Here is a 12,062-nt window from a genome sequence, read left to right as displayed (position 1 = left end):
ATCGCAAAGCTAGATGGATCGTTACGTTAAGTGAACTAGCAAATCCTCGGCTCATGTAGACAATGTAAATGAGCCAAAATTATAATCTTGTTTGATCTTGTCAACGAAACAAAACAAATATATTCGTGGAAACCTAAAACTTGCCGTTGACCCTTACCTTACCCTTACTGAGCTACTTTGTAACAAATAGATTTTTGGCTTTAAAGATTTTCAGAGAGAATTAGGGCTAATGTACTAAACACCCGAACCCATTTCGGGTTCAGCCCACATACGTCTTGTTTTAACAAGACCATTGGCCCACAACCTACAACAACACAGCCTACCTTACCTACTAGGTACTGTAGGTACTTACAGGTTTAATATCGATGAATTAGAACCAATTAACTTGCTACTCCGTGACCAACCGTGCAAGACAGATTTATATTTGCAACACGAATATCTTCACGCAGATCCCACACACCGGATAGCTTCCACATAGCTCAACGTTTGAAAGACTAAGCTATCACTACCAGACTACTCAAATTAAGGGCTCTCAAAGCAAAGAGCACCATTATAACATTTACGCATTGTGTATAACTTCTATCGCTAGATACTTCGAATAAATCACCGATTACCCTCGAAATCAATGCCCCTGCAATAAATGTCTATCCGAGTGTGAAACGAGGCTTGTGCTCCGCAACCGCAGCCCCGCAATCTGGAACACGACAGTTTTATCTAGAACTAGTTTAACCAAGCACTAGATACATTAGAACTTCGAGTCATTAAACACGAGTACTTTTGAACTCTCATGCATGCGTTTCTGAACTATCGTTATTTTTATGTTCTCTAACAATTACTCAAATTTGGTTTATCAAATTGCAAATGTCTTAGATTCTAGAGAGAACTTGTAGTCTATCTAAGTAAAGCTATGATGCAAAGGGCCACAATGGAACAAAACACAGCTAAGCTAACATTATTATACGCCAAACAATTGAATGACCTGATGATGCAACGCGATGCAACTGTCATTACCACGGTTGCAGTATTGTTATTGTATAATAGGCCAGACTGCAATGATCCCCGAACAGTACCACGCAAACTGCAACAAAAGCGGTCTTGTTTCGCTGGGCATATTTAGCACCTGGACCAGTTTGATTTGAGCTCTCCAGCTAGGGAGAAGAAAGTAGTCACTGCTTTAAAAATATCGTCAGTAGGAGGTCTAGTTTAATTGGGCGATGCTCACCGTTGATTGTCACACTTGGCCTCTTTTGCAGAAACATGGCAAACTGGTATACCATCAAGATCGTTATTTTATTCTATTGTTGCAAATGATGAACGTAACTACCCACGCAGTTGCCATGTTTGATTTGACAAAACATCAAAACGAATTGATTATTCTTATCGTAGATTAACAGGACATGAGAAATTTCCATAAAGACCGTTAAAACATCAAACGCATATGATAAAGCCTCCACGTTTAATTTTTACTCGAAATAATCGAAAACCCGTCATTAGCCCAGATTTATTATAAATTTTCAGTATCCCATTTCCCGAATTTTCTAGTTCACTGGCTGTTGGCCGCTGAATTTCCACTCGATGAGTTCATTTTCACGTGTATTTAAAAGGTTAAGTTTGGAGGTGACGGGCGCGAAGTGACGTAAGTTGCTGGCAAACAAAGAACGTATCAGGCTGTGAAATCTTTTAGTCAAAGTTGGCCGGAGCCTTAAAGGGACGAGGTTTTCCTACATTTGGTTAAGTTGTCCCAACAGATCTCTACAAAAGGCGGAACAGATGGCTCTACAGACGCGGAAAAAAACTTTAATTGAAGCAAAAGAATTTATTTGTGGGTTGCGTTGCGTGCGATGTTAAAAACATTTATAGGAGAAATGTGAATTTAAATGCATAAGTCAGTATTGGCTTTTATGTCTGCGTTTTACAGTAGTTTTAACTCAAAGAAGAAGTACTGTTTTTTTTTTCTGTTATACTCGAACTAGTTTATCTCGCAGCTTCACACCCATGTGTATCTATTCCGTGGGAATTTTCGTAAATCCTTTTTAATGTACCTCAAGTGTACCTCTATAATCCTCAAGGAATACTAAGTCATTCAGCAACGGCGTTATAAGTAGGTATAGAATATCCGTTACGTAGTGGTATCCGTAACATGACAAAAATTAGATTTGCTGTAACATCACTTTAAAATTTATAAAGACTAATAAATACCCCGCGTTGATCATTTTAATACGCTCCACATGACGACTGAGCTGCGGTGCTTTTTTATAGAGACACTCATTTCCGCGGCAAAAATACTGTTTTTAGTACTTTACAAAATTTCAAATGTATGTCAAGCTCACTTGAAAAAGAATGTTGATAATTAACTTCAATCCGTAACGGAATCTGACTTTAAAGTAACCTTGCAGTTTATGGCCTGGTTAAAACGAGTTATCGCACGGGCTTAAGATGTAGGGCTGGTTTTATATCTTTATAGTAAGTACCATGTGTGCAGAGATTATTGCACATTTAGTTAGACTAGTTCTTGCAAAATGTTTATGGTTGTTCAATATATAATAGTCTAACTAAACTACTGGCATAGTGACGTCCAGTCCAGTGACATAATGCGAACCGGTTTCATAGCGGAGTAAAAATCAATAATGGGACGTGTATGTGGATGACATGATAACGCATTGCACCATGTTCTAGAAAAGCACACCACACGTGGTGGTGATTGGTTTTAGTTCATTGAGATATTCGTCGCTTTTCATAAAGAAGATTCAGCTGGTCAAACGCTTCTAAGCCTTATCCACCCATAAAAGAGTAGGTAACGTTACGGTCTAGAGACGGCAAATTTGACAAACAAATCCTTAAAGATCAAGGTCCATATAGAAGAGATTATTCAAAATTTCCACGGAATGGAGAACTATTTATTTTCTTATTCCATGCAGGCGAAAGCGCGGAGTAAAGACAAGACAGTCATTCTATACTTTGGTAGGAAGCAGGACATCTAACGTCACAGACTATACAATACACAAATAATCCTACTGAACTCGGAGTTGTCGAGAGCTTCAATAGAACTGTTGTGCGGAAATTAGTAACGAGGTCTCCATTAATGCATCCGTTACGCGAATGTAATTATTCAGCGAATATTGCCAGAATTTCGACGCTGTAAAGAGCAACGAGTAGGAAATTTCGCATTTAACGAGCATTCCGTGCTGACGTCCTCGTTTTTAACCATGTCAAGATACCTGACCAACCTTATTGCGTAAAACGAGGCGTTCAGCCTAAATGTTTGAAGCCGGGAACCCTAAACTTGCAACCAGTAAACTGTTTAAATTACGTTTAACAGCAGAAATCTATCTCGTACTAATGGGGCGCTCCATCTATTTCAATAGTCGAGCGAATTTCTCCTCGCGTTTCCCGGAAGTCGGATAAAGAACTAGATTTAATACGTCTCGTTACATTACTATAAGAAGGAATCACTTATGTCTAGGAACTTAGCCAATTGGTAATCATAAAAGCTGGTTTTAGGTCTGCTTAGACATAATATACTCGTAGAAAAAAGCTTAGATAAACATTTTCTTAGTTTAATATGCAAATCTTTGTTGTTCTTTTATTTATTTCAACTATAATATTTTTAATGTTCTGTAATCTGTTGGAAATAGCAAGTAGACCCTTTTTTTTAAAACAATGTTCACATTGGTGACGTTTCGTAAAATCAAATTTAACTTCAAACATTTACCTACTCAAAGCAGGCCATGTGATACATATCCCCAATTTGGACATCTTCGGTATCTCCCAATTCCACACGTGACTATAAACTGCGCATGACGTCACATCTCAGCCGCCCCAGATGTGGAGATAGCATTGTTTGTAAGCGCATTTACGATGGCTCTGGCTGGATGTGTAGACAGTGTAGAGCTTAAGACCGCAAGTAAAGAAAAAAAAAGCCCCGGCCATTGCCCCGCGCATGTAGGGAATAGTAAGTACGCTATTAGCGGGAATCGGGGATACTCAATCTAAAACACTTAATCGGCATCGGTTAGGAATATACGTATGCGTAATTCCTGGGATAATAATGTGTTAAACCTTCGGTTATTTTGTGTGAGAAAACAATAAGCGAAACAAAGCTAGTCCAAGCAAAGATGTTTTTGAAAACTAAATTGCCGGCTGCCGGCAAGTCTTTGTTCAAAATTTAACGTTTATGCGTGTGAAGTGTCTGGTAGTTTTAGTTTTTCAGTACGATGCGCACTTAATGAATGAGCTTACTAGTAATTACAGGTTTTTTGTTAAAATGATTTAGTTTTAAGAGTGGCGCAGAGTTATGAGCCTCATTAGAATAGTAATAGGGGATATGACGCAAGTCTACGATATGAAGTTGAAGGTTATATTAGTAAACTGATCAGCGGGTACCTATGAAGCAACAGTTTTTCAAATAATATATGTCTACAACTTCTTTAGAGGTCTTCGTTTACTCGAGTATGAGAAAAACATTATGTAAGTATTAAGTCTTGTAGGATCCCTCGCGTGTCTGTCTGACCGTCTGTTATGTCCAGTTTGCTCTGAAACTACGGATTACTCGCTGTTGTTCTTTTAGTTTCTTTCTTTCCATACTAATAATTCCCCTTTTCTGTATGACCAAAGGCACTATGCTAATTATTTTAAACTACTGAACCGATTGACATGAGTTTTAAATTAATGTCTGTGACTCAAAAACGGACGTGAATTTATAATTTTTAGTTACTTTTGAAGTAATTTAAGAAAATAGGCGAGCCCACTTATCTTAGAAGTTATTGGGCCTAAAATTTACAGAAAAGCTTACAGGAAAACCCAGAAGTCTACGGTATTTAAAGTAATACATGAAATATCTGTAACGTCCAGGTAGGTACGGAACCCTCTGCCGAGTTTAACGCACTTGTCCGGTTTTTTCGTGAGGAACATCACGTGGCCACTGGAGCTAAAGTGGGTACAATCCAGGCAGCTGAATTGTGTACCAAGGTGGGACCTTTTCATAATCAATTTCGCTATGATTTCTTTGGCAGATGTATGAAATGTCATCAGTAGCACAAAGGTTCCTGGTACGCGATTTAGTTTCTTTGACTGTACTCACCTCGGAAAGAACTATCACAATAATGGCGTAAGTCTAAACTCTGGTCCCCATGACTGCAAAGGGCACCAGATTAAAAACATGATGTGATGACTTATGACATTGAATACACGCGAATTGCCGAAGGATTGCTACAAAACAAAAGACTTATTCTGTCGAGTTGAAACAAAATAGAAATTAGTCATAAGCGTCATATCACTCACACCCCTAGTGGCAGGCAGAGGGGGTGTTAAAATAAACATAACAGATGTATCAGTGCCACTGTTGACAAGAAAAATAAAGCTCTGTCAGGGGTACTTAGTCTCCGTCGTTTTTGAGCTTAACTGATGATGTTATAAGATAAAATCTGTGAGCCGGTGAAAAGTTGTTTAAGATACATTTGTCGGAAGTCATTTTATGGATCATATTTTTTCCTGAAGCTAGTGACTTTTCAATTGAGTTTCACACACTTATAATTTGAATCAGACTCTAAAACAAAGTATAAACTTCGGATAAGGGCCCTAAAAGCCCTAAAAAAAGGGAAGGGGTATTAAATATGGTATTTGCTGATAAACCCATATTGAGAAGTTTAGTAAGATTCCGTGTTTACCAATGGCGTTGAGTGAATATTCTCGTAAAACGCAGATAATGCGAGAAGCATGAGTTAAGCATGTTTTTGATAGTTGCATGCAGCTCAGGTCGGTAGAGTCAGTAGCTGCACGGAGACGCAGCCGCCAGCACCAGCAACAGGCAACAGGGTATAGGTAGTCCCACCAGAGTTGAGGTCAAGTACATTGAGTGGTCATGGTCATTCATTCTCCTTTTAAGCAATTAGTTCTTCATGTATGTAGCTGTGTTTGTAATCATCTAATCATTCACTTTAACTCTCGTGGCACTACCTATATCACTAGTAGGTATGCCTACCTTGATGCTGGTACTGGCACTGCCTGCCCGAGCTGTACACCAGTGCTTTGAAAACAAATCCTCGCATTTACACAGTATACACAAGATTTGTCAGTCAGTCAAGGTATGTCAGTCAGTCAGTCAGTCAGTCAGCCAGTAAGACAACAGTCCAGCAAGATAGGTAATAAACTTATAGGAGACCAGATGGTGAAACTATTGTTTAATCATTGAACTTTATAAAAAAAAAAACATACTTTACCAAATAACTGGCATGTGGACCAGTGTCACAAGTCTTAATCTAAATTGAACTCCATTTCACGAGTATTGTTCCTGTTATCTTATCTGCCAGATATCTATGATTTTATCTCTGTTTATTTTCTTCAATTAAACAGAGAATGCACTTATATCTGACAAATAAAAATAACGTACTTATCAGGGAGCGGTAAAGTAGGCCTAGAATAAATCTTATTTTAATAAAATGTGGTATTATATAGATTAATAAAATTTAGTATGCTAAAATATTTTGTTGGTGAACTATATACTAGGTACTAGCTTAAGCCTGGAGCTTTGTCTGCAAACTCGCTACACTGTGGATAGTTTACAAAATCAGTCTGTATTCCGCAGGTAACTCATAAGTTTTCAGCTTTATCGGTCCAATAGTGGGTGGGTGTTAATGTGCATTGATGACGAGCCAGTCAGTCAGGAGTATTATTATTATGTTTCCGCTTCTGAAGTGGGAAAAACAGAATTATGTTTTAAGTAAGATGTTGTCACATATTTTCTATTTATAAGAAGACATTGATTAAAAGAATCTTATAGTCAAAATACCACAAACGGAAAAACGTTACTTTACGTTTATAACGTTAAAAGAATCTTGTATCTCTCCTCTCCTTGTAGATACAAGGTGGCCCTAAAGTGATTAAATTCCCACAGGAATCTTCAAAACACAATTTTGCTAGGCTCTTTCATATGTGTAGGTACTCATGACCACAAACCCTGCAAAACGGTTAACTTTTGGCTTTTTACAAGCTTTTATTTAACTTAACTTGCCATGTCTGTATGATGTGCGGGTCAAATCTTGCAAGTTAAATTTGACCAACTTTCAGTGATTGGATTGAATTGAAATTTGGCATACTTATGTAAATTGCATGACAATGCAATAATCAGGCAGTGACATCCTGGTAGTCTGGCCAGGATCGTCTCCGCAGGACGGAACTCCTCAACGGTTTATGGCATCGACTTGAAATTTGGTAGGACATGTCATTAAGATGGCAATACAAGTACAGTTAACAAAAATAATTGTGAAAGCATTTAAAAAAGATATTGTTTCAGATTGATCTAACCCAAAGTTATCATGATTATCATAACATCTGCTAGCCACCTGTTAACATTATGTAAAATTTACAGGATTGTGTCTACATTACCTTCTTTTATTTTTGTACATTACCTACAAATATATTTAAAATCTTAACAATACTGTTAACAATCTTGCTATAAAAAAAGTCCTTAGGTATTTATTTTAAATCTTAATCAAATGCAACGAATAATTTGCTTCAAATTTTGCTTCAAACAAATTTGCTAACGAAAAAGAAAACAATAGGTAGTACAAGAAATCAAAAGTGCCAAAACAAAGACAAAACTTAATAATTGAGTCTTGAAACGTGCGTGTTGTGTTAACTATGTTAGCTGCTTGCGAACAGATAGTAATTTAAATGAGCAATCTAATAGGAAAAACAATAGGAACGGTTTATACGATTCCCATGCCATGACTGAATGCAGTGACCATTTCTCATACAAAACGGTTCGGTTTTTGTCTGTAATCGCGTCGTGATGCACAATCGTCTCATAATATGCACCGGCATGGTTCTACCGACTAAATATGACTGTTATAATGCATAAAAGGTAGTAAAATATCGATCATACTCACCACAACAAGATAAGCTTGCCGGCGATCTTGAATTAATCGCACCGAAATACGCCCGTTTGTCAATCTTAACACGAAAACGGATACCCAGAAGCACTAAAATACACTTCACTGTTACAACTCGTTATTAAACGTTAAATATCGTTATCATTTTAAGTCACAATTTTGTAAAAAAACACAAATTCACTGCGAATCCGTTGTATTCGATAGATCAACAACCGCCCAATTCGAATGCAATGCGGCACAAGACTGCCTCATGCCAAACTAAACTCAACTGCCCTGCCTGACTGTTCTCTACACGCATACCATAGACACGAACGGTTTGTTATTGACTTCAAAGGTTGTTTTTTCTGCTACACGACTAAATTACATGTTACGTCCGTAGACGAGGTTGTCCGTACATAATCTAGACGTTTTAATATAGCATGGTTATATAAACGCCATCTGGACATACTTTTCCGAAGCTTTTCAACCCATCCTTTGTAATGTCTGCGAATTGGTTTTCAAATTGTTACGTGCAGTTAAGCGACATCTAGTGAGCACTGCTTGTACGAAGTAGCATAGCGGCCACCTTTACTTTACTAAATCTAACTAAAGCTAAAAACATCGCGCATCGTAAGGAGTTAAAGTAAGAACTTGCTGAGAGATGGCGTTGTTATCAAAAAAAAAAAGGTCATAAAGTTTACAATAGATGTCTCTTTCACCGTTAACTTTGCTTTTGTTTTTGACCTTCTACTATAATCGTGTACCTTGAATACGAGTGTTTGTTCTCGGGTCTTGGGTGTTTAATAATATGTATTTAGTATTTAAGTATGTATTTATCTCTATAAGTATGTTTATCCGTTGCCTAGTATCCATAGTCCAAGCTTTGCTTAGTTTGGGACTAGGTCAATTGGTGTCAAGTGTCCCCCATGATATTTATTTATTTATATACCATTTGCTGGTAGTTTTTACTTACCAAACCAAAATCATAAATTCTAACAAGTATGTATAAGTTCATATAACCATTGGAGCTTCCAAATAGCGGGTAAGTTACTAACCGATAACATTTTTTGTTTTCCGTCTCTGAACTTTCATTTACGAAATAGTAGGAAGAATTATCCTATCCTAAGGTAATGAGGTATCCTTTCAATAGTTAGCTCGGTTAGAAAAGTCTAAAATGAGCGGCTCCAGCGCACTTCCGCCCTGATGACCGCTGCCGACATTAAGGGACGCACAGCGAAATCATAAGAGACTTCCTATTATAATTTTATTATAATAATATATTAGGTACATATATTCGACTGAATTTTTCGAAATGCATTTGTGAAATTGCATTTGAACTTTACCTTGAGATTTGCGGTGAAGGAAAACATCATAAGGAAACCTGCACAACCTACGAAGCAATTCAATGGTGTGTGTGAAGTTTCTAATCCGTATTAGGCCGGCGTGGCAACTACGGCCCAAGCCCTCTTATTCTGAGAGGATTTTAATTCACCTGCGAAATTACATTTTGTAATTTACCACGAGCTTACAGTGAAAGGAAACATCGTGAGGAAATCTGCACAAACTGTAGTTCAATGGTGTGTGTGTGAAGTTTCCAGTCCATACTGGGCCCGCGTGTGAACTAAGGCCCAAGGCCTCTTATTCTGAGAGGAGGCCTGTGCCCAGCAGTGGGACGTAAATAAGCAGGGATTATGCTAATAAGAACACACATGGATGTTATCATTAATTCATTCGAATTTTCGTGCCATTTCTTGTGAATCAACCTATGCCCTATTTCACGAAGCTACAAGTAAAAATTTACAAGCGGTAATCTTTGCAGTATGCAAAAAATGCTTGTTGCTTGTGGGCCAATTTTTTATTATCTTGACGATATCTTTCTTTTCTCAAATTTCAATGCAGTTTGGTGATTAGTAAAGTTGCTTATTCTGACTATGGTAAGCCCAATTTCAGTGTCCTACAAAGTTTTCCATTGAGTAACACAAAATGTATGGAATTTTCCTAACTAAACTGAAAATTTAGTATAAAATGAGGAACTCAAAAAAAACGACAACAAAATAAAAAATGACTCAAATAATGTCACTTGCAGCTTTGTGAAATGGGCCACTGTATTTTAATATTTCCAACCAAAAAAAAACTAAAGGCGACTCCACCTCCTCCTATATAGCGTGAAGAATGTTATTTAGTGGTTGTATAAAAAACAATATCTCTATCTGACGTGATAATTAGTAGCCACGGCCGGCCGTGACTGTCTTGGCACCTACCCGCCACTTTTGATGACAAAAAAAATGGACCAATGATACCAAAACGAGGCTGGTTTATAGGATACTGATAAAAACCATTACGTGTAAAGTTATGTGAAATGGACTCTTCTGACAAATTAAACTATGCCTGTCTTCGTCTAATGCGGTCTCTGAATTGGGCTATCGCTTAGGAATTCGCCACTAGAGGCGCTAGTGTAGCGTGAGGTATCCGATGTGTCAAATCTCATAGTTTTTGGGTGAGCTACGCGGGCTTATTTATAATTAGAATAATTTTGTGAATTTTGCAATATATGAATTTTTATGGCAAATATATGTTCCGGAGCATGAATATTGTGTTTTGAGACACGTCTTTGTCTTTCGGAAACCTTTGTTCTCCTTTTTTCCGAACAAACACTAACTATGCAACACTGTGGCATGCTCGATATTTTTATGGTACGGTTTTAAGGTGTATTAAATATGATTTTAATCTAAACTTTGTTTTAACAGACTTACTAATAACAGACTTTGAAAGCCATAGTTAAAAACCTCACGCAACAGTGCGCCATCTAGTGAGACAAAAAACGATAGCCCTCATTGCTGAGCATCCTATTGCAGGTCAGTCCGAGTTTCCGTATCTAGTTCTCTACATATGAAACTGTATAACCCCATGTCTCACCATCCATTGAATAAATTTATTTGAGGGGTTAGCTTTTGCCCGCGGCTTCGCCCGCGTGGAATTCGTTTATCGCGCGCTGTTCCTTCGGGATCTGTGTATTTTTCAGGGATAAAAAGTAGCCTATGTCTTTCTCTGGCCCATAAAGTATCTCAATGCTAAAAATCACGTCGATCCGTCGCTCCGTTTCGACGTGAAAGACGGACAAACATACAAACACACGCTAACTAACTATCTAACTAATTTGGCTTAGGGACCCAAAGAGGGTCTTGGCCTCCGAAACGAGAGCATGCCATCTGTCCCGATTGTGCGCAGCCTCTTGCCAGTCGTCGACTTGAAGACGCCGCAGATCCGCCTGGACAAACACACACACTTTCCCATTTATAATATTAGTATGGATAAATGTGACCGTCTCTGTTTGTTTACTTCGAAAAGGCGAAGACGGCATCGCATTTATTATCAATGGATGGTGCAACAGCCCCTAATTCTATTAGGTATACGCGTTTCATCTGTTTCATAAAGAAACGCTGCTGGCTGCTGGAGCTGGTGGCTGGCTGTTGGTCTCCAAAAACGAGCCTACTCCTTTCTCAAAGAGCCCGCAACGCATCCGTAGCTCAATTTATATTGTGAGTGTACATTGGCGGTGGTGATTGCTTTCCACCAGGGGACCCGACTACTCGTTCACTTTCTATCATAATAAAGACAAATTACATACATAGTTTTTTTCCTAAGATTGACTCGCGCTTCACTGGTTTGTTTTGTTACATAATACAATCTATTGGGTGTACTGCCTTTTTGGCGAAATATGTTTCGTCAAATTTCACTTAGCAACCAAACTTTTGGCAAAGTTTCATTTGGCAAACTAATCGTTGGCATAACTTTACTTCGCATTTTTCTTATTTCGCAACATTTTTATATTGTAAATTTTACTTCATCAAACTTTTATGTGGCAAATAATTACTTATGTAGCAAATGATTGGCTTAGGCAAATAACAAATTGACTTGGATAGTTTAAGGTACGGTGTTAGGTTTATTTTTATTTCAGCCAGGATAACTGCCACTATGAAAGTAGGTTGGATGCCATTCAATAATAATATGTTGCTAAATTAACGTATGCCAATCAATATATTTGACGAAAACATAAATGACATCTTAAAAAAACCAGGTAATAATTTGCATAATAATAATTTATCAAATATTAGTTAGGGAAATGATATCAGTGCGAAACGTTGAGTTGGGAAATAACATTTCGCCTAACATAAAAATATTGGAGAAATAGTT

General features: G+C 37.7%; 1 protein-coding gene across 5 annotated transcripts in view; it reads right to left on the bottom strand.

Annotated features, from left to right (window-relative positions):
* LOC141438738 (uncharacterized) overlaps positions 1 to 12,062 on the bottom strand; it is a 213,231-nt gene that overhangs the window by 194,160 nt on the left and 7,009 nt on the right. For 2 of the 5 annotated variants that reach the window (XM_074102675.1, XM_074102676.1), the window contains exon 1: positions 7,887 to 8,170. The exons of 1 other annotated variant lie outside the window; for it this stretch is intronic. The gene's annotated coding sequence lies outside the window, so the exon portion shown is untranslated. Of the gene's footprint in view, positions 1 to 7,886; positions 8,171 to 12,062 lie in introns of those variants that run through there. 2 more of the 5 variants (XM_074102672.1, XM_074102680.1) reach the window with 2 other exon arrangements.

The sequence above is a fragment of the Choristoneura fumiferana genome, chromosome 19, assembly GCF_025370935.1.
Source record: "Choristoneura fumiferana chromosome 19, NRCan_CFum_1, whole genome shotgun sequence".
Classification (NCBI taxonomy): Eukaryota; Metazoa; Arthropoda; class Insecta; order Lepidoptera; family Tortricidae; genus Choristoneura; species Choristoneura fumiferana.
This window is presented reverse-complemented; position numbering and strand designations above follow the sequence as displayed.